This window comes from Dromiciops gliroides, chromosome X (assembly GCF_019393635.1).
Source record: "Dromiciops gliroides isolate mDroGli1 chromosome X, mDroGli1.pri, whole genome shotgun sequence".
Lineage (NCBI taxonomy): Eukaryota > Metazoa > Chordata > Mammalia > Microbiotheria > Microbiotheriidae > Dromiciops > Dromiciops gliroides.
Window position 1 is genome coordinate 41316081 of NC_057867.1, and position 27106 is coordinate 41343186.

A 27106-nucleotide genomic window follows, 5' to 3' on the forward strand; every position below is an offset into this window, starting at 1 on the left:
TAAATGTCCAAAAGAGTGAATTTGGATCCATAAAGAGAAAGGGGGTGGGTGTCTGGGCCAGACGGGGAGACAGTCAGAGCCTGGGGCTGGTGGCAGGAATGAATATGCCATATTCTTGCGTTGTGAGGAGTGTGTGTGTGTGTGTGTGTGTGTGTGTGTGTGTGTGTGTGTGTGTGTGTAGTGTGGGGGGTGGGGAGGAGTAGGGAGTGAAAGGAGTTGGTGAGAAGTAAGCCTCTACAAAAGATTCTTAAGGTTTGTTAAATAGAGCAAGGCCAGATTATATACTACATTGTAGCACTCTGATGATACTTCTCACATGGTATTTCAGTTAACTGTGTAAATAGTTTACCTTCCACACCAGATTATTGCCTCCTTAATGCCAGGGACTTTGCCTTACACAGTTAAGTATCCTCTACAGAGTGCCTTCTGTGTAGTGAATATTCAATAAACATTTGTGGAATGAATGAATGAATGATGAATGGAAGCCTTGAAAACATTGGAAGTCTGAGGATTTTAGGTTGGATTCTGAGGCTAACAGGGAGCCACTGAAGATTTTTGAGTGAGGGAAATGGTATGATAAAAGTGATGCTTTATAAAGATTAATTCTTCTATATAATTTCATTGATACATTCTGTTTTTACTTCACCTGCATTTTCTTCTTTCTCTCCCACCCACTGGTTAATCAATCCCTTATAACAAAGAAAGAAAAAAGAAAATGAAACAATTTATATATATAAACAATTTATATATATATTATATATATAATATATATTATGAATTTAGCTAACATCACAAACATTCCCATATTCAAGGAACAGAAAAAGAAACTGAGGCTCTTATAACATATGGCTTGTTTTTTAAAAAATATTATTTATTAGGGGCAGCTAGGTAGCACAGTGGATAAAGCACTGGTCCTGGATTCAGGAGGACCAGAATTCAAATCTGACCTCAGACACTTGACACTTATTAGCTGTGTGACCCTGGGCAAGTCACTTAACCCTCATTGCCCTGCAAAAACAAAACAAAAACAAAAAAGTAGTAACAAAAATAGTAACAAATGTTGATAAAAAATTATTTATTAGATTCACCCTTGTACTATCCACAGTGGCAGGTATGTTTTTTTCCTTCTGAACTTTTCTCTTGTCTCTTCTGTGTATTTTTAAAAGTGTTTTGTTGTTGTTGGTCATTATAATTAAATGGCATTCAGTTTAGATTGAAGGCCAGAAACTCAGGCAGCAAGAGACTATAAGAATATATATGATGCGGTGAGGCCCTGGATTAGGATGTTGACAGTGAGAATTGAAAGGAAGGACTATATGTATTTTTAAGGTAGTAATGATAGGACTTGGTGATTAATTGGGTGAAGGAGAGAGAGGATTACCTAGGGATGATTACTCTCTGGGGAATCAATTTCTGCTACCCTAACTCTAAAGAAACTGATTTATAAACTAGAAAGCCAATTTAATTTACAAAGATGACTAGAATACTGATGTCCACTATCCAGGGCACCCCATTCCTAGTACCTGGCTATAGGTTCCTGGAAAATCAAATTAAAAATTAGAAAGTTGCTTAGTTAGCACAAAATTAGCACACAAGAAGTTGGAGAGTGGGATAGATAATACAGAACTTGTAAGATTTATGTCTACTCTGCTACAAAGTAGATCTTTTTTTTTTTTATTCTTTTTGCAGAGCAGTGAGGGTTAAGTGACTTGCCCAGGGTCACACAGCTAATGTCAAGTGTCTGAGGCTGAATTTGAACTCAGGTGCTCCTGAATCCAAGGTCAGTGCTTTATCCACTGCGCCACCTAGCTGCCCCCAAAGTACATCTTTTAATGTTTGTTTTGTTTTTGTTTTTGTTTTTTTTTGGTGGGGCAATGGGGATTAAGTGACTTGCCCAGGGTCACATAGCTAGTAAGTGTCAAGTGTATGAGGCCAAATTTGAACTCAGGTCCTCCTGAATCCAGGGTCAGTGCTTTATCCACTGCGCCATCTAGCTACCCCCCAAAGTACATCTTTTAAAATAAATGAACAAGCATTAATAAAATTCCTTGCTATGTGTAAGCCCCTGGCCTCACCTTCAAGGAGTTTACATTCTATGGGGTCTGGGGAAATAATATGTATTTGTTATGGGGAAATTGGTTGGGGTTTGGGATAGGGGTCCTTAGGAATTCCTCTTTAAAGAATTACACCCTCTTGCACACAAATCCAATTAGAATACAATAATAGTTTAAGGGCTAGGGAAAGGAAACCCAAGATCGAAATCCTTGGACTTCTTCTCATGGGGAGAAGGCATGGCACAGAGGCGTGGCTCTGAGATGCCAATCTCCTCAAGCAGGAGACAGGCAGATACTTTTCTAGAGGACTGATGGGGGTGATCATCTGAAGGTGAGGTGGGGGAAGTTGGGTGAGGGGTGGCTCTGGATCTCTCAAGGCATCTCTGTCCTCATGCCACAAAGGCAGCAGCCACACCTAATCTTATCTCCCCGAGGGCTGAGGGAGACTGGAATGAAGGGTGGTGGTCCTGGAGCTAGCTCAGTCCCAATCTGGTGCCACTTATCTCTTTAGGCGTGTCTGTCCTTTGGACTAGTTTTTTAAGGTAAAGGTTCTTTGATTTACACCAGAGAACTTCTGGGGGTATGCTAAGCCCATAAAATATTCATATAAGTAAATCTAAGGTATATGGGGAGGGGTGGTATTGGCAGCTGGTGGATCAGGAAAAGCTAAATATGTAGAAGGTGGTGCTTATCCTGAGTTTTGAAGTAAACTAGAGATTTTTCAGAGGTGAAGGTGATGGGGGGGGTACAGCCTGGGTAAACACAGAGAGATGGGTGGTGGAACACTGTATGTCAGGAACAGCAAGTGGACCAGTTTGCCTGGAATGGAGTGTGTGAAGGGGAATGATGTTGTAATACACCTGGAAAGGTAGGTTGAAGACAGTTTATGAATGGTTTTCCAAGCCAAAATGAAGAGTTTCTATTTCATTCTTGAGACAAGAGTCACTGAAGATTTGGGGGCAGTTATTTACGTGATTTCAGACCTGTGCTTTAGGACTATTGCTCTGGCTTGTGTGGGGGGGATGGATTGGACAAGAGAAGAGACTGAAGGAAGGAAGACAGATCAGGAGGCCACAGCAATAGTCTAGGGGAGAGGAGATGAGGATCTGAACAAGGACTGCTGGCCTTTGGAGAGGAGAAGAAGGAGAGGAGAGGAAGGAGGGAAGAGATGCACCTATATGCCAAGTATATTGTCTCTCTTCCTTGGACATGACTTAAGGTTAAAAAGAACTCCAGGGCAGCTAGGTGGTTCAGTGGATAAAGCACTTGCCTTGGATTCAGGAGGACCTGAGTTCAAATCCAGCCTTAGACACTTGACACTTAACTAGCTGTGTGACCCTGGGCAAGCCACTTAACCCTCATTGCCCTGGAAAAAAAAAGAACTCCAATTTTTAAAAATGTTGGTGATGCTATTCATAGAAATAGGGAAGTTGTAAGGGGGCATTTATTTGATGAGAGGGGGGAAAGATGATGAATTCTGCTAGACTCATAACAAATTGTGGTTAAAGTTAGGGTCTGTGCGTGTGTGTGTGTGTGTGTGTGTGTGTGTGTGTGTGTGTGTGTGTGAGTGAAATGGTCTATGATTTCATCAGTGTGGAGAATTCCAGTTCAGAAACTCCTTCCACCAAAACAGATTGGGTGACTCCTTGGTAATTTACAGTCTTACAGAGTTTTCTGGGGGGAATTGAGAGGCTAGGATTTACTGAGCCATGGAGTTAGGATATATGAAAGGCAGGATTTGAACCCAGGTCATTCTGACTAGAGAGTGGCCCTCTAGCTACTACACTGTGCTCCCTCCCTGGATCTAGATATTTAATTGGAAATGGCAACTACATAGTTGGAGTTACTGCACTGGAGCTCATATGAGAGGGTGATATGTCAAATAATTGATCAGTTTCCTTGTTTTGGTGACTAATATACTGATATTATCCAAGAATAACTAGCAACTCTGTCTTTCTGTTTAAGTTGTACAAGACCTTGGACTCTGTAAATTTATATGTCTGCCAACAAAAAAAGGAAGCCTTATTTGGAGTCTTTGAGCAATGTTAATTTTAACGGAAAGTACTTTTAGCAACATTGGGAAATAGCCCAATTTTGAGGAAGAATGTTGATAACCCGGCTTACAGCAAACATTACCACCACCATTCAACCTGTTGCCCAACAATGACCTCTTTTTTTTTTTTAAAGTGAGGCAATTGGGGTTAAGTGACTTGCCCAGGGTCACACAGCTAGTAAGTGTTAAGTGTCTGAGGCAGGATTTGAACTCAGGTACTCCTGACTCCAAGGCTGGTGCTCTATCCACTGCTCCACCTAGCTGCCCTGACAATGACCTCTTTACCCAGAAGCAATTAAATATTACCCGCATGTAACTATTGAATATGCTTGCATCTAACATTGGGAAAGTCTCTTGAAAATATTGAAAATCTTTTTTTTCAAACCACTTCAAAATTCCTAAAAATTAATAATGGAAAGGTCTGCCTTTGTTTGCATGGTGCAGAGGGACTACAGAAAGAATCCCCGTGTCATTTCTCTTCAAGATTCAATGAAACATTTTAAAGTGTTAAATGAATGGCTACCAAAATGCATAGAGGCAGTGTGGTACATTGGATGGATAGCTGGCCTTGGAGGTGGGAAAGCCTGGTTTATAATTTAGATTGACCCATACAAATGGTATGCTCAGAGGAAAGTTATGTAATCTCTCAGCATTTTCAGCAACTTTCTAAGGCTACAAGTCAACATGCCAGTCAGTTAATCAATAAGCATTTATTAAGCCCTTACTGTTGTTCCCAGCACTGTGCTAAGTGCTTTGGATACAAAGAAAGGCAAAAGACAGTCTCTACCCTCCAGGAGCTCACAAATGAATATGTACAAACAAGGAACATGCAGGATAACTAGGAAATAATCAACATAGGGAAGGCAATAGAATCAGAGAGACAGGCAAATGCTTCCTGTAGAAAATGAGATTCATAGCTAGAACTTGGAGGAAGTCAAAGAAGCCACGAGGTGTAGATACAGGAGACAATTCCAGCTAGAGAAAATGCCTTAAAAAAGAAAGAAAGAGAGAAAGAAAGAAAATGCCTAGATTTGGCCATGTTCTAGGAACAGCCAGGGGTCCAGTGACACTGGATCAAAGACTACCTGGGAAGGCATAGAAAGCATAAGAAGACTGGAAAGGTGGGAAGAGGCCAGGTTATGAAGGGTTTTGAATGCCCAGCAGATTTTATATATGATTCTGGAGGTAATAGGGAGTCATTGGAGTTTAGTGAGTGAGTGAGTGAGTGTGTGTGTGTGTGTGTGTGTGTGTGTGTGTGTGTGATGATTGGACCTTTGATTTAAGAGAATCACTTTAGTGGTTGAATGGAAGATGGATGGAACCTGGAGGGACCCACCAGTGGGTTATTGTTACAATCCAGGAATGAGGTGATAAGGGGTTACACCTGGTTGATGGCAGCATGAGAAGACAGACAGGGACATATTGGACAGATGTTGCAATGGTGAAATCAACAAGTCTTGGCAACAAATTAGGTATGGGGTATGAGAGATATTAAGGAATAAAGGATGATATCTAAGTTTTGAGCCTGGGTGACTGGGGGATGGTGGTGCCCTGGATATTAATAGGGAAGTTTGGAGGGAAGGGAGGGTTTGGGGGGAAAGATAATGAGTTTAGTTTTGGACATGCTGAGTTTGAGATATCTACAGGACATTCAGTTCTCAATGTCTAACAGGCATTTGGAGATATGAGACTTGAGGTCAGCAGAGAGGTTAGGGCTTGATGAGTAGATTTGAGAATCATCAGCATTGAGAGATGATAATTAAATCCAAAGGAGCTGATGAGATCATCAAGGGAAACAGTATTGAGGGAGAAGAATGTTGATTTGATTACCAATCATTGGGCTAGAGGCAGGAAAGGGTGTGTGTGTGTGTGTGTGTGTGTGTGTTTTCTGTCTTCTGCATGTGAGGAGGGAGTTTTCCTGGAGGGATTATCTAGAGTGGGAAGTCCCTATACAGTTGAAATCAAAGATCCCATTCACCTCCCTATCCTCAACCCTTAAAAATGCTGATGACATTAGGTGGTACAAGAATTAACTGAACTAGATTTGGAGTTAGAATTATTCAGACCATTTAGGCAGAAGTGGATTTTTAAAAGTTTAGTTATATTGGTTTTCTTTTTTCTTGCATTTAAAAAAATTTTCAATTCATAAGCCTTTAATTTCTTCCACTTTCACACTCCTGCCCTCCACTGTCAGCCAACTAACACTTAGTTGGAGGAAAGGGAAAATAAACCTTGTAAGAAATATTCATCAGGGGCAGCTAGGTGGTGCAGTGGATAGAGCACCGGCCCTGGAGTCAGGAGTACCTGAGTTCAAATCTGGCCTCAGACACTTGACACTTACTAGCTGTGTGACCCTGGGCAAGTCACTTAACCCTCATTGCCCCGCAAAAAAAAAAAAAAAAAGAAATATGCATCATTAAGCAAAACAAATTCTTGAATTGGACATGTCCAAAATTGTCTCCTGCATCTTGAGTTTATCACCTCTCCATCAGGAGGTGGGTGGTGGCACTTGGATCTCTTTGCCTTACCCAGTGTAGACCTAGTCTTTCAAGGTTCTATTTACATATGCAAAGTTAAGAGGACAATATGTGTGTGGTATTCAATTTTTTGCTTACAAACAGCTACTATACTAAATATCACACTTGAGAGGTTTAGGACTCTTTCAGGTCATTCCTCTGAGGTACTTGGTGGGGTTGTCCTGGTTTTAGGGTCTAAGCCTCAGCACTGCAATTTCAGGTACCCTGTTTCATCAGGTTGATATTTATATTATTAGATGATCCATGGTTCATCAAACTCCAAAGATTTGCTTTATGGGAACTCAACTCTTAAGAACCTGATTTGCTAAATAGAATGTCAATTGAATTTACAAAAATGACTAGAATACCTATGCCTTTATCATCAGGTATTCCCTTTCTGGCTTCTGGAAAATCAAGTTAGTAATAAAGTGGTAGCTTGGGGAGCATGTTATCAGTATAACGGTAACTGGATGATATTAGGGTGCTAGACTTGAAGTCTGGAGGACTTGGGTTCAATTTTCGCCTCTGGATGTTATGGGAACCAAATGAAATAATGTATATAGTGCTTTGCAAACCTTAAGCTACTATATAAATGGAAGCTATTATTATTAATAATGACTCACACTTTATAGCACTTTTGCATTAAGGTTTGTACCTTAAACAACCTATGACCTACATAATGAAAGTATTATTTCTACTTTACAGCTGAGAAAATAGGCTGAGAGGTTAATTAGCCTCACCAAGAAGGTCACATAACTAGTGTATGTGGCATAATGGGGACTCAACCCAGGTCCTCTGATTTCAAATTCAGTCGACTTTGAAGGGCCTACTAACTCCATAGCTGAGTTTACAGAGTTCACTTTTCTGATAATTTGGGAATATTTGTGTGCGCTGGATACATTGTCTCTCCTTTATCCACTGCTGGATAAACACTAACAAATTTTTATCATCCAGTTGTCCTTTTTTAGTATTTCTTATCTTGCACTTGAAGCTTTTGTTACTATATTTCTTCATGAAGGAATTGCCACTTACTTAGGTCAGATTTTTTTTTTAAAGTTACAATGCAATTGAGATTGAGATCTTCCTTGGAACAAAGTAGCCTTCCAAAGAAGACTTTTGTGTTCTTTTTTTTTTATTGAATAGAATTTTATTTTCCAAAATATATGTAAAAACAAATTTTAACATCAATATTTAAAAAAAATTGTTGTGTTCTTTTTAAAGCTTTAATTCTAAAATTCTTCTGACCTTTCACCCCATCTAAATCCTGAGGGTTCCTTCATCCCATCTGAGACTTGCCATCCCCCTTTGGCAAGAGGTATACCATTGTCACCATGGTAACCATTTCCCCTTTCTTTAATTCCTCAGTTTCCTCCTCTGTAAAAGGAAGCATTTGGATGAGAATGAAATGGTCCCAGAATTTGGAAGAATGAATGGCATTGTCCCAGAATTAGAACTTAAAGGGAGCTTACTTAGTTCAATCTTCCCCACCTCTCCACCCTGGTTTTAAAGAGTAGGAAACTATGTAGCCCAGAGACTAGGCAAGGGACTTGTCCAAGGTCACACTGCTAAAACAGGTAGAAAAGGTATTCAAAGCTGCTCCCGCTTCAAGGCTATTTAGCCTATAGCTGCACAGCTTGCCTCCCAAGATCTGGTTCAGCTTTAAAATAAAATAGATTGAACTCGATTAAAATTGCCCTGCAAGCTCTTTCTCACTACTGGGAAGGCTATTCTCCAAGCCTTCAGACCTCCACCAAGTCTTGAATTACCTCCCCACCCCCACCCCCAGGGGCTTTTAAGAATCTTTAAATTACTTCAAATACTCAGTTCCTCAAATTACCTTGTATTTACTATCAGAGACAAAGTTACTCCCTAAGTAAACTATAAGCTCCCTGAGGCTTCCACTACTTTCCTTTTTTCCTTTGTATTTTCCCCTGGAATAAGCGATTTGGTCCTTAAGCGTACTTCCCCGTTGACTGCTGCTTTTCTATCTGAGGGTGTGGCTTAAGGTACCTATAAGTTAAGTGACTTGCCCAGGGTCACTAGGCTAGTTAGTAGTGAAGCAAGAATTTGAATTTCCTAGACTCAGTCCCTGCACCCTGTCAGAGAACACTTCCTCTGTTGAATTTAATTTTTTTTAAGGCTTTGCTCCTTTTATTGAAGCTTTTCCCATTATTCCAGCTAAAGTGTACTGACCCTCTTCATCCTTTCTTGTTTACTTGGTCTAGATCTCTCCTTTGCTCCTATCATATTTAAGGTCTAGCATTGTCATATCTGTTTCCCCTGCCCTACACCCCACAACAGTAAGTCATTTGATGGCAGGCACTAAGCAGTTCTTCACCTTGGATCCCTATGACCCACCTAGTGTTTTAACAATTCTGCAAATGCTCCACTATCTAGTGTTCAACGTTCTAACCCTAGAGTTTTATACACTTACACGTTCCCCAGGTATCTTAAACTTAACAAGTCCAAAAGAGAAGTCATTATCCAACCCCCAACTCCCACCCCCTTTTTCTTCCTAACTTCCCTTATTTCTATCGAGAGCACCGACATCCTTTCAGACACTTGAGGGCCAATCGCTTGGAGTCAGTCTGATAAAGGATCATTTCCACTCTGTACAAATTGCCCAGTTTCATCAATTGCACCCCCCCCCCCCCCCTTACAGCACAACCACCTTGGTTTAGGCCTTCATCATCCGTGGCCTGGACTGTTGCAATAGTCTCCTATTAGTGCTCTTCTTTACTTCGTATGTTTTATATGCATATATATGAAATATAATATAAATGTATATGTATGCTGCATTTTAATTTGATTTTTACGTTTCCCCTCCCCTCGGGGGGCAGTTTCGTTTCTGTCTGTGGATTTTTTTTGTACCTGGCACATAGTAGGGGCATAGTCAGTGATTGCGGAGCAAAACTCAAGCCATTAAAAACTGTCCATCATTAAAAGCAGAGAGTTTATACGATAAATTGGAATTTACTTTGCCTTAAAGTCTCACCCGCAAGAGCTTTAGAACGCTAAGAAGAAATGCTGCAAACGAAAACGATCAGCGAGGGTGGGAAAAAAACCTAAGCTACAGCCCACGCCCCACCCTCCAACCCCCGCTAAATCGATAGCAAAAATTTTGGCCCAGTTTCCTATGGTTCTGGCATCGAGTTCGCGACTCCAGCGCGGTGCTGGGGCATGATGGGAGTAAAGCGTTTTCTCAACACTGCCAGGCCGGCGTGGGAGAATCGGCCCTCCCCCCACCCCAGCCAAAAGGAAACCCTCATTCTAGGGCTGGGGACCCGGCCGTCCGTCCGTCCGGGAGGCTCAAATTCCTTTTTTTTTTTTCTTTTCCAGGAGTGGGGGAGGGCTAGGACTGATGATGGAGCCCAAATGGAACTGGAATTGCTAGCAGTGAGGAAGGAAAGGAAGAGAAACCTGGATACCTAACGAGAGGACCAGGGGCCTAAATCCATGCTCAAACCCTCACTGGCCAAGGGATCCAGGAGAAGTCTTTTCCTGGGTCTCCGAGCCTCAGTTTCCTCCTTCGTCAAATAGAGGAAATCGTATTTCTGTCTCAGGGCTGTGATGGGAGAAACGCTTTGTTTCATGTAAATGCGCGATCGAAAAATGGGCACGATTGTGTTTGTCTATTCCAGAGAGCTGGGGGAGGCAGAGGGAAAGAGGGAGTGAGGCAGGCGGGCGGCCCCCAATGGGGTGTGTTCTAACTCGACACATCACCGCACCCCTCCCGCGGGGGAGGGGGGCCGCCCACGTCCGGAGTTGCCCGGGCCTGGCCCCCTTCCCAGCCTCCCCCCCCACCCCCCCCCCGAGGGAGAGAGGGGGGAGGGGAGGAGCCGCCTGGCTAGGCGGGTTAGGGAGTAAGCGAGGCGCGGCCACGACACCTTGTTTACTCGGCGGCGCGCCCCTGCGGGCGCCTCGTTCTCAGCCCCTACGTCAAAGCTAGCCCCGCGCTGATTGGTCGGGAGTTAGGAGGGAGGACAGGGCAGGGGAGGGCGGGTAGGGGGGCGTCGCATTACCCAGCCTTAACCGCTAGATGCCGCTGTTCTCCAACGGGAGTCGGGCGTGAGCTCGTGGCCACCAGGTGGCGCTTGCACGCACCATTCGCCTCCAAGTCGCCGAACAGCAAACACCCCAAACAATCCCGAAGCGCCACCAAAAAAAAAAAAAAAACCCGCCGGATCCGACTGCCACTTTCAATCCCCCCCCCCCCCAACCCCCGGCGCCGGCGAACCGCGGGAGCCGGAGTCCCTGAGAGGAGCCCGGGGCCGCGAGGGCGAACCAGACGTAGAGCCCCCGTCGCGCCGGCCGGGCCTGGGCTGCTGAGGAAGGCCCCGCGTCAGGAAGGAGGAAGGAGCGGGGAGGCGGCCAGGGCCAGCGCCACTGCCGCCTCTGCGTGTGCCCGCGGGGAGGTAAGTTAGAAAATGGCGGAGGCGAAGCTTCGAGAAGTTTGCGGGGGGCTTCCTGTGTGTGCGTGTGCGTGTCTGTGTGGGCTGGAAATGGGGGCAGAGCAGGAGCGGGGGGTGGGGGGGGTGGGAGGAGGTGCGAGCCTTCGCTCAGGCGTCAGCCCGAAGCCGTCGGTGTGGGGGGGTTTCGGTGGCGGCCTCATACCTCGTCTGCCCTCCCGCACCCCCAGATCCCTGGCGGCTCCCAGGGCTGTAACCCCCCCCCCCGCCCTCGCCATCGCCGCCGCGCGGGCCTCCCGAGTCCTCCGTCCCTGCTTCCCCCCCAAGCACCGGGGGCAGCCTTTTTCTCCCCCTGCCCGTAGCCCCCCATTGAGACCCCCCTCCCCGTTGCCCCCCGCAGGCGGCCCAAAATGGAGAACGCGGAGCCGCGCAAGATGGAGGCTCCGCTTCTCCGGGTGTGTAACGAGGGGGGGAGAGGTGCGGATAGACGGACGGACGGAGGGAGGGGACGGATCGAGGCTGTCGTCGGCAGTGGGAGCCCACTGCGGCCCCGTTCTGCTCGGCGAGGGGGGGGGGTAGTGCGGGTGTCATGGTGGGGGGGAAGGAGCGGAGCAAAAATGGTGGTGCTGGGAACGGCGGGGGAGGGGGTGGGGGAGAAGAGGAGGGAGGAGGAGGAGGGGAAGGGGGAGGAGGAGGAGGGAGGGGGCTAGCTTGTGTACATCTGGGCTTGGGGGAGAGGAGGGGCAAGTACCCCTCCCTGCCTGTCTCCCCCCCTTCCTTGGAGAGGGAGCAGCATTCATGTGACCTGGCCCCCCGCCCACTCCGTCCCCCCCCCCAAGTCTCGGCCCCGGCCCCAGCCCCGCCAGGGAGCCCGCTCCGCGGGAATGCGTAGGAGCTCGACCCTCCCCCTCGCTCCCCAGGCCCTACTTTGGGCAATTCTCCGAGGGGAACAGTTTCCAAGTGGGCTGGGGCTGGGGCTGGGGGGGAGCGCTAGCTGTAGGGCCCGCGTGCTGGCCATGCTCTGAAAGGGGCTGCTAGCGCTCGTCGGTTGGGGGGAAGGGCGGAAGGGGGAGGGCTGCGGGTTGGGGGGTTTTGGCGCCACTTTTGTTTTACTTTTAGTCCTGCCTTGCGTCTCCACCCCCGCCCCCCACGTCTTTGCTCACCGCACACTGAACCGAGCTGATCTTGCCTCAGGTAGGTGGGGAGCAGCAGCTGCTTGGTCGGTCCCTCCACGATTCCTTCTCTTCTCCGTCGGCTTTGGGGCTTCTTACCATCAGTCGCAGGATTTTAACCCCGGATCGGGAGCGGGATCGGGCCGTATGTTCGGGACGGGACGGGACGGGAGGGAGAGGGCGGGGGTGGGGGTGGGGTGGGGGTGGGGGTGGGGGTGGGGGGGTTGATCCTAGCAGCACCCAATAGTTCCACCAAACTTTAGAGCCCCGTTCCCATCTCTTCTACGCCCCCCACCCCCAGCCACGCAAGCTAATAGCGTATTTGTTGCTTTTACTTATGGGAAACGTATCTTGTTTTGCCTTTTGCTCCTCGATTAAAACAGTTTCTATTTTCATTGCCTATTTCCTCTATCTCCTCCCTATCCCCCCCCCCACCCCCTGGTAAAAGAAAAGTCTTAATGCGTTTGTCAATTTCAATTCCAAAGTCTCTGGGCCAGCGTGTTATTTTCGTGTTGTAATATTCGGCTCTTGTATTTAATTTCGCTTTCTCCTCTCATTGCCCTAGAAGTTTTATTTCTTTTCTGTGACTTCGGCGCCCCCCTCCCCCTTTTGCCCCCCCCCCCCGCTTGGTGTTTCACTGTAAGCTTTTTTTTTTAACCTCTTAGGGTGTAGTTGTAAGAGAAAGGTATAATTTAGGTCTTTGCAGGCTCCAGCCTAGTGTTGAAAAGGTTCGATTCCTTTTCTGTGAAATTGGTTTAATAGTAACATTTTAAAACGAAGGATCAGGCATAATTCTTTAAAAAAAAAAAGACAGATAATTGCATTGGTTTGTGTAGCAGAGTGCCTCAAAATACCCCCTCCCTCTTTTTAAAAGAACGACGCCTTTACATTGCTTTGTAAATTCTGTACCCCTATTTATCTCCCCGACTCCCAGTTTCACAGTCGCCACACCCTGTGTCTCTGTCTTTGGACTGGACTCTTTATTGGCTTAATTTAGTGACACTGGACTTTCCTAAGCATGAAGCTTCTTTTCCTCTTTGGCTTAGTAGTCTGTTGAAAGATTAATAACCAAGGTTTCTGGAATCAACCTGGTGAGCTTTGCCTATTTATTCCCTCTTGTCTCCCTCCTTCCTTCGGGCGGGTGGCAGTGTCAGCACCACTGCTGGGAGAGGGAAGAGGAAAGGAGGGGAGGAGGGAAGGGAAAGGGGAAGGGAAGGGAAGAGAGTAGAGAAGAGAAGAGAAGAGAGAGTCGGGTTACCGAAGTGCGTCATTCATGGCCTGCTCTGGATGGAGCCTCTTGTGTTTGTTACTGTCCTAGCTGCACTTTCCTGCTCCCGGTATTGGATAGGCAAAAAAGCACCAGGCCGTCTCTTGGTCCTACCCAGTTGCCTAGAACCCTAGGAATTGGGCTACCTAGTGAAACCGGGCCGTCGAAAGGCCGAACCTTTTTCTTTATAGATGGTTGATTCAGACAGTCTGGACACTTTAAAATATTTTGATATGAAAAACTGATTTAATCCTTGGCCTAGTTAACTGGGGTGTCATCTAATCACTGAACCATTAGGGTTCCAAAATGTATTTTAAGTGACCTAATCATATTTCTATGAATGTCCTATAATTAGAAATGAAAAGGAACAATTTATTGTAAAGCTATTTTTCTAGCCGTTGAAACATGATTTTAGGAGACCATCCTGTTAATTTGTCTCATGCCTTTTTTCCTTTTAGAAGAATGGTAGAAAGTAGTAAATAATTCGTTTATTTTCTAATGTTGTCTTATTTAGCATTATGTTGAAAGGAATAAAAGCTATGTTTATTTCTTTAAAAGTTTTTTAATTTAAAATTTATTACTTAAAAGAAAGATGGTCCATTTCAGTTTTTGAGTCCACTTTTTAGTTGACTTAATTTTTATAAAAACCCTTTCCCCCACATCAGTCATTTCTGAATATTCTACCCCCTCCCCCCCACAAAAAAAGCCAAGTAAGAAAAACCAAGCAGAAAAGATGTAGAATTGGGTGCAATATTCTGTACTAATAGGCACCCCACCCCCAGCTCTCTTCCTTACTTTTTGGAATAAAATTGGTTGCACAAAACATTGGTTTTGTTTTATTTTATTGTCTTATTAGTTTTTAATAGCTATTTTTGGAGGGAAATTGTGAAGAGAGTGGATGATTTGATTAATTACATTTAACATACATGGATGATGGATTCAATTGCAGCAGATTTTTAGTTGTTTTTTTTTAAATTGCAAGTAAGGCATCTTTCTTTAAGGAAAATGCTATTAAATAAATTGATATATTTATTTAGGAAGAACTTCTGAGATCAATTTTCTGCTCTTGTTAATGGGTGACTTATGTTTGAAAGAAGTATAAACTCAAAATAAGTCACTGGGGAAACTCTTTCTACCCATGAAGACTACTAGCCCCTCTGGCTTAGTGGATTGTGATATGCATTTAGTTGCCTTTGCTGAAAAAAATTTCAGAAAATGCATCCCTTGCTGATCGATGAGCCTCTCCAAATTTAGCTTGGGTGGTTCTCAGACAATAGAGTATTCTACCATCATGGTAGCAACCTGTCTGAGCTTGTCCTTTGCTGTTGCCTTGAATTTTCAGTCAACTCCATAAAATATGAGTATTTGAGGTTTCCCTATTTTAAAAGGTTTGCATAGTGAAATTAGAGTATAGTTATCATGATTTATCTTAAGATATTGGTTGAATTTGTTTTTGTACTTTTACTGAGAACAAGATACATTCAGATTAAGCTTCTGAATTTTTCTTTGAAAATGGAAAAATGTAACCTTAATGAAATTGGATTTAGGGAGTCAGTATTAGTATTGGAAAGACTAGATCAATAATGGTTATTTTAAAGGCCCTATTAGCAGAATATTAGCTGTATCTAGTAGGCCCTACCAAGATTGAACTGCATGCTCTAATGGCAAAGATTTATAATAGAATGGGCTTTGCCAGTTTAATGGCAGCAGCAGAGAGAACTTTGTTGAGTAGCACCTAGGATCCAGTGATTATATGAAGGATTATAGGGGCTTAGTTCAGGATTCCTGGAGGGATGTGAGTAGGGACCAAAAAGTAGAAGAATCCTGCTTATTAACCAGCCCTTCCCTAGTGCATGTGCAGCTCTAGAAGTGGAAAGAGCTATTAGCAATACTGTAGGTAGGCATGGCTGATGGGGGGATGGGAGGGGTGTCTCTTCATTGCTCGCATGGATCTGTGATATCATTGTGAATCCACCCCCTCCAAAGGTTCATATTGCAACTGTCCATGCCTTTTCATGCCAGAACGTTGTCTTGTTCAAGTCCTTCTGTAAATCCATGCTCACCAAGATTATTTGTATTTACTTCTCCCTCCTTTTTACCTCTGTATGGATGTGTTTTATTTTGATGAATATCAAGTGTGAAGTTTTTAACAGATGGCACATGGGACCTAAAATGTCTTAATGGTCAGTGTATTTTTTTAATAGATGTTAAAAATGAAAATGATCTAATTTTGCATACAATTTTTTTTCCTTAGTCTAAGAAGTTTAATTGTTGCATCATTTAAAATAGACTTAATTTTATAAGGTAAGTATCTTTGTTTATGCTGTTCGTATGGCTCAAATATTGTTTTTTTTCTATAAGGTATTTTTGATTATATATTCAGCTTGTAAAGAATATATGAAATAATGGAAATCAAGTGACTTTTAAAAACTGTACTAATTCTAAGTAAGAATTAAATATTTAAATGTAATTCAATAAATTTCTAGTGCCTCCTAAGTGCCCTGGGGAATACTGAGACAAAGAGGAACAATTCTTGCCTTCAGGGAACTTAGATTAGGGGGTGTATGTGTAGGGGTGTGTGTGTGTGTGTGTGTGTGTGTACGTACTATATCTTCATGGTATAAAGTAAATAAATACAGAGCTATTTGAGGCCAGAAAGAAAGAAAAGTTTCTGCTGAGGTGGCATCTGAACAGAGCCTTAGAAGGAAGATGAGAATTCTGGGGAGAGGGAGTTGAGAAGGGAGTATATTTTAGGCATAAGGGACTGCTTGTTCCTATAACAGGTAGGAGATGGAATGCCCAATTTTTGCTTGCTTTAAGAAGAGTAACTGGGAAATAAGGTTGGGAAAGGCAACTTTCAGTCAGATTATGGTGGGCCTTAAATGCCAAGTAAAGAAGTATTTATGTTATCCTTAGAGGCAGTAAAGGTGGTGATCCTTTCAGATTTTCATTCTATCATGTTTGTTCTAACTTTCATAGAAAAGTAATGTAGAATAAGCAAATAAGATGTAAAATGGGAATAACTCCTTAGCTTTTATTATAATTCTCAGGTCAAGTCCCTTGTATAAACTGCAAGGGATTTTTTTTTCCTGTGTCAGTGTAAATTGAAAGCTGTTTTGAAAAAAGGAGACATTTAGCAAAAGATTTCTTCACCCCAGCTATGTTTACTTAGATGTTGAAAAATCATTTGTTGTAACAGCATTTGACATAATTGTCCTGTAGAGTTTAATATGAAGCATTCTTATAAAAACTTGTCTTGGTTTTTTTACCATCTGAAAATTAGGAAGTATGGAATTGATCATTCAGTCAATATCAAGTGGCTTCATTTATAATCAGGCTTAAGTGTGGGTTGTTGCCTGATCTCCTTTCCAAAAAATGTTTTCATGGTAACAGCTGAAATGTATTAAATAAGCCTGTTCTTTAGTTACGCTTGAACATGTTTACTACTACAAAGTTAGTGAATATTATGTTGAGAAACCTTACTGAAAAGTGAAGTGTCACTTGTGATAGGCAGATAGGCAGTGAAAACTCTTTTTGAGGGGGGAGGGAGAGAGGGAGGGAGAGAGAGAGAGAGAGAATATGAGAATGTGTGTGTGTGTGTGTGTGTGTGTATATGTGTATTTTCAATCTAAAATGGTTGCCTTAACTTGATAACTTGCTTTGCTATTTGACTATGTCGAATAATTTGTTTGCTAGGAATTGTTATCACTGGTTAATCTCTCCCCATATATGTTAATTACATTTTTTGCTTTTTCCCCAAAACCTTTTCTCTTTTCACTTTCACTTTGAAGACACTTCAGTTTCACAATAAAAGCAAAAAAACCATTCAGGACTGGATAAACCTAGTATCAATGTTGTGGACCCTAATCAGTTAATGATTATCATGTTTTGTCGGGGCTTATCCTACCCCCACCCCCAATGCTTCTGTCATAAAAAGGTCTGCAGTCTTTTTAATCTAAAAATCTGACTTTCTTAAATTAGGTAAATCAGGTGATATGAGGTACTTAATATATTTGTAGTGTTTTTGGACAGTTGTGTCACATTTTGTTGGCTCACTGATATATGTATATGTTTCAGATTGGTTCTGTAAGAATGGATATTTAGACTACCGAAATTTCAGCAGGAGGATTTTTTTCTCCATATTAGTACCTTTTGGAGGGTATTCCTATAAAATATAATTACATTTGGTTCAAATGTCAGCTGGCTTTTATAATTATTTTCAGAAAACGTATAGTGTTTGTCAACTACAAAATATGAATACCACTGTCTATTTGTCAATGACCATCTATCTGATAGGCTGGTTAGTGTAATTTCTAGCAGTTGGTGCTACTTAGCATTTTAAAGAATATCTGGAAAGCTAAAGGTAGAATTTTATTGGTGAAAACTAAGATTGTGGGAGCAGTGTTGATTTGGTATGTAGTTTAAAAGCATTTTATAAAAAAGTCATTGACAATGACTTTTAAATTAGCAAAGTGATGCTTAGAAGGCTGGAAGTGGTTTTAATTCCTTGATATGGCTGGACTCTGAGGAGCTATTTATCTTTTAATAGATTTCTTCTCAGGCGGTTTTTATTAGTGTTTGATTTATTATGAAGGTCAGTTTATAATTTAAGCTGAATATTGTGTATCACCAGTAGGTTTTTAAGTCAACGTTTTGGGAAGATCATAAGCATTGTGTTGATTAAGATTAAACACTGCATATCGTTAAAGAAAAAATTCAAGGAAATGGTTTCCTTTTGGGGATTTTGTCCTAAATATTTTGGTATTTGCCATTTTTGCAAGAAGAAAGTTTTAAATGTAGAGAATTCAAGGGCATTGTTTGGAAAATGGGCTTCAAGAAGGTGAGTGAAAGATAGTTTTCTGGGGCAGCTAGGTGGCGCAGTGGATAAAGCACCCGCCCTGGATTCAGAAGTACCTGAGTTCAAATCCAGCCTCAGACACTTGATACTTACTAGCTGTGTGACCTTGGGCAACTCACTTAACCCCCATTGCCCCATAAAAAAAAAGAAAGAAAGATAGTTTTCTGACTAGGACTAATAAGTAAAGTACATTGGCCTTTTAAAAAGTAATCTTGGCCAGAATTTCATCATAAGTAGAACTGATCATAACAGATTTTAACTATAATAGTTTTATTCAGATAGGCCTTTGATTTCATATCATTAATGGTAACCTGTTATATTTTAAAGTTTTCTTTCCAGTATTAAAATGTGGTTACACCTTCTCAATAACTGAAGGTATAGACAGTTTATTCACCTATAAGAAAATGATTTAGGGGCATAGATGAGAATAAAGCCTACTATTTGTAAATAAAGGTTTTCTTGAAGTGTGATTTTGAAAGTTTACAACTTTTGTGTATTTTCTCAACCACTCATTTTTCTTGTGGCACTTCTTTTGGTGGTGTCATCTGCTTGAACATATAAAATTGAGAGATCCTTTGTTGCATTTATATGAATTAGCATACACCTTGCTTATCCCTCCTACCTCACTGAGAGGCCTGGACCTGAAAGGAAGCAGCTTAAAAAAATAAGAAAAAAATGTAAGCTTTGTTCTTTCCTGTTCTATTTTTAGATATTTATAAGAAATTGTTTTTGAGGATTAACTTTGCACTTACTTCCTGGATTGTTCTTCTCTCTAAATAGCAGTAGCTAGTGTGGCCATTAATAATGACTTAAACTGGGCTATGGTGCCCCTTAACAGCATTCCCTGTGTCTGGATCATTCCAGCTCACATATTATCTCCATAAACCATTCCCCTAAGACCTCAAATGACTAGGATTTTATCCCTTCTTTGTAATTATCATATTGTTTTGTATTCTGGTTATTTGTATATTGCAGATGAATCACATCTATAGCTAGTCCTAGTCTTTCTCCTGAGCTCCACTTTCCTACCATGACTTAACTGCTTACTATACATCTCAAATGCAACATGTGCAAAAGGGAATTCATTATCTCTCTTATCTATCCATTTTCCTAACTTCTCGAATATTCTCCTCCCCTTAATATACAATTCATTATCTTGTCAATTCTATCATCATGATATTTCTTATGTTGATCACCTTTTTTCCACTCACAGGACCACGACCCTAGTTCAAGTCCATGTCTTCTCTCTCCTGGACTGTTGCAGTGGCCTCCTAATTGATCCCTGACTCCAGTCTCTTCGCTTCTCCATCTTCATAGAGCTGATAAAGTGATATCCCTTTTCGTCTTCTTCTTCATTTCTGGCTGTCCACCACACAGGTACTGATGAATCTATAGTTTGGGTAATAGACATTCCTGATCTGGTTTTTCCTATGTGGGTTGTTAGGCCCGCTTTTGGTGATTATGGATCTCCTTTATTAGCCTATAGTATTTTCAGAGTTAATGGAACCAGCACAATGTCCTTTTGTAGTAGGAGCATCTGAAGAACCTCACCATCTATTTTTGGGTATTGCTCTATATTGGTGGCACACATTTCTTGGGCCCAAGTCTCCCTCTTGTCTTGATTAATAATGAGGAGATCATTAAACAAAAGTTATTTGTGACATCTTTTAAGGAAGCTTATATGTTTCTGACATTTGTGTGAGAGATACCATGTTGGAGGAAAGCCTTTAAGATTGGTTTGCTCTACTAAATCAAATGTTCTTAAAAAAAGTTTTTCAAGTCTGTTGTGGGTACGGCTTGTGGGAGTGGTGGAGTCCCCTCTCAGTGGCAGTCTTAAAGAAAAGACTTTATGATCATGTTTTGTTTATGTCAAAGAGGGGATTCTTGTTCTAGGATGCATTGGACTTGGCCCCTGAGGCCCTTTCCAACTCCTTAGTCCTGTGATTTTATGGAATGGTAAGTATGATTGTCTGTAATAGTTGATTTTTTTTACCCCCCTTGAGTTAATTCCTTAGTATCTCAGATATGGTAGATCTCCTTTGGTATAAGCATCTTTGTATTTGGTCTCATCTACCTCTCATCTTTGCTGTAAGGCCATTTCTTCTTCTGCCTAATAGATGAAGTTGGATGTGACTAGCAGGGAACAGAAGTATGAAAGGTAAATTTTATTAAAACTCTTAGAAATGACGAATTCAGTCCTATTTGTTGTTGGGTAAATGTGCTATTTACTTAGGAACTTTTTGTTAGATTTATTTGTTCGAAATAACTGAACCATTTTTGCAGGTAGTAAGCTTTTGGACAGTAGGATAGTTTGTTTTACTTATTGAATGAGTCAAATGTTTCTTAAGTACTGTACTTTGTGTCAGACATTATACTATGCTGAGGAGATAAAAAGACAAAAAAGAAACATTCTCAGTCCTGAAGGAGTTTTTGAGGGGAAAGGCAGTTTGATACAGTTGAAAAAGCACTGGTTCTCCACAGTTGCCTCTGGACCACTTCTTATACTACCTGTGGACCTTGGGTAAGCAGCTTGAGCTGCTGTTTCCTCATCTGTAAAATGAGTTGGACCAGACAGCCTCTGAGGTTCCAGTTCTAAATCTGTGATCCTAAGGGGTAGAGATGAGGAGCATAAAATATATTCTAGAAACTGGAGACAGGAAATGGGATGTTCTGTGGAAGAAACAGCAAATTAGGATAGTTTGTGTGGACCATAGAATATGAGAAATATGTAATATGTAATAAACCTGGAAAAGCAGGCTAGGGATAGATTTGGAATGGTGTTAACAAACAGGAAGCAAGAGGGAGCCACTGGAGCTTATTGAATAAGGGAATGATAAATTTTGGGGTTTTTGGGGGGGCAGGGCAATGAGGGTTAAGTGACTTGCCCAGGGTCACACAGCTAGTAAGTGTCAAGTGTCTGAGGACAGATTTGAACTCAGGTCCTCCTGAATCCAGGGCCGGTGCTTTATCCACTGCACCACCTAGCTGCCCAGAATGATAGAGTTTTATCTGCACTTACAGAATATGGATAAGCAAGCTCCTTGTTGATACCCAGTTTGACTGGTGTACTCCCTTCATATCAACAGTTGGTAGTTTGGTCACTGTGGGAACTCCCTTCACTTGGCAGATCTCAACCCATTCTCTCGCTTTTTTTTTTGGTGGCAGGGCAGGGAAGGTTAAGTGACTTGGCACAAGGTCTCACAGCTAGTAAGTGTCAAGTGTCTGAGGCCAGATTTGAACTAAGGTCCTCCTGAATCCAGGGCGGGTACTTTATCCACTGCACCACCTAGTTGCCCCTACAACCCATCTTTAACTTTGTATTTTATTGATTTGCCTTTTAAAGAGTTTCCCTTTGCCCAAGGTCTGCTAGTGTGAAAGGCAGGACGAAGCATAGGTCTTCCTGACTCAGATATAGCAGTATCTACTACACTATACTCCTTTTTTCCCACTTTCAACAAATTCCTTCAGGGAAGGGAGAATAGTTTTTAAAGCTATGTACCTTGTACTTCAAAAAACAATTGGAATTAGGACTTCCCAAGGAGAATTTCTTTGTATAATATAATATAATACAACATAATATAATATAATCTTGTCAGTAAGGTCTTTAGGGGGAATAGTGTAATGGAATTATTAATAAAAGGTGTTATCAACTTTATCTCATTGTTTGTTGCCATGTTGCTTTCCAAAGATTTTACCAATTTTTAACCCCATTAAGAGTTTGCATACCTGTTTTCCACAGTCCTGCCAGCATAGTTGAATTTTATATTTTGTTAACTTCGCTAATATGTACTATTAACATTGATAGAGAGCTGAAAGGGACCTCAGAGGCAGGCCATGGACCTGACCTCTCTCATTTTATGGACAAAGAAACTGAAGTTCAGGGAAGGTGAAATAGCTTGTCCAGAGACACAGCTATATTATAGTATGTTTCAGAAGTAGAATTGGACTGAGATATTCTAACTCCAAAAGACACTGTAGTGCACATAAAAGGTGGCATCTCTGTTTTAATTTGTCTCTAGGATGAAAGACAAATTACTTGGTTTTTAAAACCTTTCACAGTCTGGCTCCATGGAACCTATCTTTTCAAACCGATTTCCCCTTCCTTGGGTATGAAGCCAAATTAACTTACTTCCTATTCACTATACAAGGTAATACATTTCCTGACACAGGCAGTCTTCCATGACTTGACCTTTGCCTCCGGGAATCCTTAGCTCCCTTCACCCAGGACATTTCTTCCCGATTGTTAGAGCTCCTCTCCCAAATACTTTTTGTTTACTTCCCGCATTTTTGTGTATTTGCTTGTCTGTGTATTTCCCCTCCATTCCCCATGTAAATTTGAGGATAAGGGGCTATTTGAATCACAGTGCATGATACACAGTAGACACTTAAAGAATACTTACTGAATTGGATGTAGAGTTTATTTTTCCTTAAGCATAACCCAATACTATGTAAAAGAAAAAAATGGACTTTTCCCTTTGAATTTCTTAAATTTTGAAATGATGGATTAATACTGGTGTCATAGATTCCTTGAAATTAAAGGTAGTGCCCTAGGTTCTAACCATATTGATGGTTTTCAGTTTCCTTAAATGTTTGGTATGATAATACTGAAACACCTGAAAATCCTGAATAATCAGATTATTGATATAATCAGTCTATTTTGCACTTTACTAAGAAGGTAAAATACATATTTTAGACAATTTTTAGAAGTGTGGTTGGAACAAATTTTCTGATAAACTATTGTCAGTTTATTTTCTTCTAGTTAAAAAGAATCCCTTGAGTATTTACAGCTATTTGAAGTTTCTACTGTATGCTGATTGCAATGAACATTTTCTGAAATGAACCATGTGATATAAGATTATCAGTGTCACTTCTAATTTGATAATCAGTAAAGCATATTTACCTAATTCACTAGTGGGAAATAAGGTGTTTTTATGTGTTAAACTAGGGTTAGGGATAGGGATACATCATGTTTAAGATTTTCTTGGTCATTGATGCTTTATGGTATTTTAATCACAACTCTTAAATGATCTGGAACTGTGGCGTTGATTTTTTTTTTTTTTGGGGTGGGGCAATGAGGGTTAAGTGACTTGCCCAGGTGTTAAGTGTCTGAGGGCAGATTAGAACTCAGGTCCTCCTGGATCCAGGGCTGGTGCTTTATCCACTGCAGCGCCACCTAGCTGCCCCTAGGAACTGTTTTCTTGATCATTTTCAACCAAATTTGACATTTTATATATATTAATGTTCCATATCCATAGATCCCCAACCTTTGAAAAGGGAGTGATGCCTTCTTTTGGCCATTACCCTTTCACAGCGTTCAGTTTTAATGGTTCTTTTAGTTTATGTTGTCATTTTTTTCCTGGTTCTGCTTACTTCACTTTGCCTTATTTCACATAAACTTCCTAATAGGAAGGCATTTTTCTCAAATTGTGAAAAAATACTCTACCAAGGATCTTCTATGAGACAAATATAGTCTTATTACTTAAACAAGGAGACAATGAAGCAGAGGAAAATAACCAATATTTATGAATGTTGATTCAAAAACTTGAAGTAAAATTTTGGCAAAAAGAGTACAGAAAAAAATTATTCATTGTGATCAAGTTGGACTCACACCAGAGATGTAAGGATAGATGAACATGAGGAAGACAACATAATCAAGTTATAGGAAAAGCATCCCAAACCCTATGATTAATTCTGATAAAGTCTTTGACAGAGTATAGCATTTGTCCTAAAAATCATACAAAGCATAAGGATATGACCATTTTTATCTCTATTAAAAAGTATTAAAATGCATATATGATAGTTGATAAGGAAACACTGGAAGCTTTCCCAATAAATAAAGTAGTAAAATAAGGATTCATCTTTTCCCCACAGTTGTTTTTTAAATAATTCTCAAAATGCTAGTAATAGTGAGATAAGAAAAGAAGATAGGCTGATTTGCTGATCCCATCATTTCCTAGAGAAACAGCAAAGAAACAAATTAAGTTGATGAAACTTTAGCAAAAGTAGCATAAAGAGAAACCCACAGAAATTATAGCAATTGTATATAGCAATAGCAAAATCCAAGAGGGAATAATAGAAGGGAAAGTGCCATTCAAAATAAATAGAAAACATCAGGCAGTCATTTTAGCAGGGCACACCTTAGACTTTGTATTATTATTACAATATGAAATTAGATTATTTCCTAAATGCAATCTAGCCCAGTCTAATATTACTCAATTCTGGGCCCCAAATTATTGTCTTCATGTAGTACCTGTCTCAGATATTTGGAATGATGCCTCAGAATTTGATCAACAGGTATTTTTCATTTATTTATTTGTCAATAACTTTAGGGCCATTTTGAGGGGGCATAATAATGGGTATTATTGAGGCCCTATAAATGGATTTGGGATCTAATGAAATCAGTATGGTGTCTTCACCAAGTGTCTGAAAGACTTCATCTATAGAGAGGACTTCTATGTGGAAGAACGTTATTAAACTGTTTTTATTATATCTATATATGCCTGGAAGACATATCATGGAGGAAAGCCTTTATTTAATCCTGTATTTTTCTGCATCAAATGGCTTTTAAAAGAATCATATGGGGCATCTAGGTGGCGTAGTAGATAAAGCACGGGCCCTGGATTCAGGAGGAACTGAGTTCAAATCTGGCCTCAGACACTTAACATTTACTAGCAGTGTGACCCTAGGCAAGTCACTTAACCCTCATTGCCCCGTTTAACAACAAACAAACAAACAAACAAACAAAAAAAGAATCATACATACTGGGTTGTTCTGCTCTATATACTTTATAGTTAGTTATGTTACTAAAGATAGTTTATTGTGGACAGTGGTTTGTGAAGGCCTGCCTGTATTTGTTGCTCATTTTTATCTGGGTAACCCTTGATTTGAATGTAATTCTACATATTTTATGGGAATAAGAAAGGCGTATGAGTTGGTAGTTTCTGCTCTTGGTTGCTTGCTTTCTTTTAAAATCATTCAAGATATTTTATCATTTCTCTAATAGCTTAAATTGATCTCTTAATGCTTTCAGGTTTTTTTGTATGTGCATTTGGTCTAGTTTAATTACTCTTCCATCTTAGTGTTTTTAGTGTTATTTATATTCCCCCATTATAATATATTGAGGATTGAGGTGTTAAAATCCAAAATCTGTTAAAAATCTAGAATGATGAAACCTGTTAGAGAAATGCTTCCGTTTTTCAAATCTTTTCTGTTGTTTCCCTTCTCCTTTGATGGATAGTCTTGAAATTATTGGCTTTTTATTTTTTTTTCCCCAGTTGAAAATTCTCTGCTCCCCTTTCATTCTCCCTTACCCACTGAGAAGGCAAGAAAAACAAAACCCATTACAAATATGTATAGTAATGCAAAACAAATTTCCCTTTTAGCTAAGTTAAAAAAAAAGGCAAAAATATGACTCTTAGTTCTGTGAGAAAATAATGGGTTTTGGGAGGCCCAGAGGAGTCTGCTCAAGAGGATAATATTGGGATTGATTGGATTGACTTTGCTGATTAAGTCACTTAAAGTTGACTTGATTGAAGCCACATCTACCTGAGAGCCTGGTCTCTCCCTCCCGACCCAGAGGAAGCTTGCACTCTTAGTTTGGCTCTCCCATGTGGTTGTGTCAGAGGACTTGGAGGAAAAGCAGGCCAGGCTGAGCTCTAGGCTAGATAGGCCTTTTCTTAACTTTTCCTTCCCCTCCCCCCCCCCCAATTTCATTCCCCTCCCACTTTCCCTCAGGGCAAAATATATTACTCTACCCCCCTTGAGTATGTATGTTATTCCTTCTTTGAGCCAGTTCTGATGATAACCCATCCCATACTGCCTGCCCCACAAAAAACAAGGATAAACAAAAAATAAATGCTTTACTATGATCCCTTCAATGAAAAAGAGGACTTTCAGGCATTTGTGATGAAAAGACCTGAACTGAATAGAAAATTTGACTTTCAAATACAAGACCCTAGAGAAGCATAAAAAGGTAACCAGGCAAAAGAAATCACTTCATCATTTCTTACAACACAATTGTATTCCATCACATTCAAACATTGCAACATGTTCAGCCATCCTCCAGTTGATGGACATCCCTTCAGTTTCTAATTCTTTGCCACCTCAAAAAGAGCTGCAATCAACATTTTTGTACTTCTTTCTTTGATCTTTTTAGGGTACAGACCTAGTAGTGGTATTCCTGGGTCAAAGAGTATGCATAGCTTAATATAGCCTTTTGGGTATAGTTGCAAATTGTTTTCCAGAATGGTTGGAGTAGTTCATTGCTCCAACAGTGCATTAGTGTACCTGTTTTCCTGTTTCCTCTCCAGCATGTTTGACATTATCCTTTTTTTTTCTGTTAGCCAATCTGATAGGTGTGAAGTGGTACCTCAGTTATTTTAATGTGCATTTCTCTCTTATTAGTGATTTAGAACATTTTTGTGTGTGATTACTTCCCAAATTTGATTTCTTCCTCTCAAAATTGCCTGTTCATATCTTTTGATCATTTATCAACTGGGGAATGACTCTTATTCTTATAAATTTGGCTTAGTTCCTTCTTTTTATATTTAGAAATGAGACCTTTATCAGAGAAACTTGCTACAAATATTTCCCCCCCACTCCCGGTTTCCTGCTTTTTTCTTAATTTTAGCTGTATTTTGTTTGTGTAAAAGCTTATGTATTCAAAATCATCCATTTAACCTGTGAACATCTATCTTCATCTCTTGTTTGGTCATGAATGCTTCCTTTATCCATAAATCTGATTACTCCATTAATTTGTTTATATCATTTATTATATT

The 27106-nt window shown here is 40.9% G+C and overlaps 1 protein-coding gene across 6 annotated transcripts in view; it reads left to right on the top strand.

The window, feature by feature from the left end:
- The first annotated feature begins 10819 nt into the window (after positions 1-10819).
- Positions 10820-27106, top strand: part of STAG2 (stromal antigen 2) — a 120114-nt gene continuing 103827 nt past the window's right edge. For 2 of the 6 annotated variants that reach the window (XM_043973779.1, XM_043973783.1), the window contains exons 1-2: positions 10822-11038; positions 19543-19706. The gene's annotated coding sequence lies outside the window, so the exon portion shown is untranslated. Of the gene's footprint in view, positions 11039-12121; positions 12350-15725; positions 15776-19542; positions 19707-27106 lie in introns of those variants that run through there. The other 4 variants (XM_043973781.1, XM_043973780.1, XM_043973784.1 and 1 more) reach the window with 4 other exon arrangements.